We start from the raw sequence: 1,578 nt of genomic DNA on the forward strand, positions 1-1,578 counted from the left end.
GAAGCCTCGTTCTTGAAGGCCCATGTGGAAGCCACAGCCCTAGTAGAGTGAGCTGTGATTCGTTCGGGAGGCTGCCGTTCGGCAGTCTCGTAAGCCAATCGGATGATGCTTTTCAGCCAAAAGGAAAGAGAGGTAGCAGTAGCTTTTTGACCTCTCCTCTTGCCAGAATAAACGACAAACAGAGAAGACGTTTGTCTGAAATCCTTTGTTGCTTCTAAATAGAACTTTAAAGCATGTACTACATCTAAATTATGTAACAAACGTTCCTTCTTTGAAACTGGATTCGGACACAAAGAAGGCACAACTATTTCCTGGTTAATATTCTTGTTGGAAACAACCTTTGGAAGGAAACCAGGTTTAGTACGCAAAACAACCTTATCTGAATGGAACACCAGATAGGGCGGATTACACTGCAGAGCAGATAACTCAGAAACTCTTCTAGCAGAAGAAATAGCAACCAAAAACAGAACTTTCCAAGATAACATTTTGATATCTATGGAATGTAGAGGTTCAAACGGAACCCCTTGAAGAACTGAAAGAACTAAATGCAGACTCCAGGGAGGAGTCAAAGGTCTGTAAACAGGCTTGATCCTGACCAAAGCCTGAACAAAAGCTTGAACATCTGGCACAGCTGCCAGCCGTTTGTGTAACAAGACAGATAAAGCAGAAATCTGTCCCTTTAGAGAACTCGCTGATAATCCCTTATCCAAACCTTCTTGTAGAAAGGAAAGGATCCTAGGAATTTTACATTTACTCCATGAGAATCCCTTGGATTCACACCAGCAGATATATCTTTTCCATATTTTATGGTAAATCTTTCTAGTTACAGGTTTTCTGGCTTGTACCAGAGTATCTATCACAGAATCCGAAAACCCACGCTTAGATAAAATCAAGCGTTCAATTTCCAAGCCGTCAGCTGGAGAGAAACTAGATTGGGATGTTCGAATGGACCCTGTACTAGAAGATCCTGTCTCAAAGGTAGCTTCCATGGTGGAGCCGATGACATATTCACCAGGTCTGCATACCAAGTCCTGCGTGGCCATGCAGGAGCTATCAAAATCACCGAGGCCCTCTCCTGTTTGATCCTGGCTACCAGCCTGGGAATGAGAGGAAACACATAAGCTAGGTTGAAGGTCCAAGGCGCTACTAATGCATCCACTAGAGTCGCCTTGGGATCCCTGGATCTGGACCCGTAGCAAGGAAAGGAACCTTGAAGTTCTGACGAGACGCCATCAGATCCATGTCTGGAATGCCCCATAATTGGGTCAACTGGGCAAAAATCTCCGGGTGGAGCTCCAACTCCCCCAGATGGAATGTCTGACGACTCAGGTAATCCGCCTCCCAGTTTTCCACTCCTGGGATGTGGATCGCAGATAGGTGGCAGGAGTGATCCTCCGCCCATTTTATGATTTTGGTCACTTCTCTCATCGCCAGGGAACTCCTTGTTCCCCCCTGATGGTTGATGTAAGCAACAGTCGTCATGTTGTCTGATTGGAATCTTATGAATCTGGCCTTTGCTAGTTGAGGCCAAGCCCTGAGAGTATTGAATATCGCTCTCAGTTCCAGAATGTTTATCGG

The sequence above is a fragment of the Bombina bombina genome, chromosome 7 (assembly GCF_027579735.1).
Source record: "Bombina bombina isolate aBomBom1 chromosome 7, aBomBom1.pri, whole genome shotgun sequence".
Classification (NCBI taxonomy): domain Eukaryota; kingdom Metazoa; phylum Chordata; class Amphibia; order Anura; family Bombinatoridae; genus Bombina; species Bombina bombina.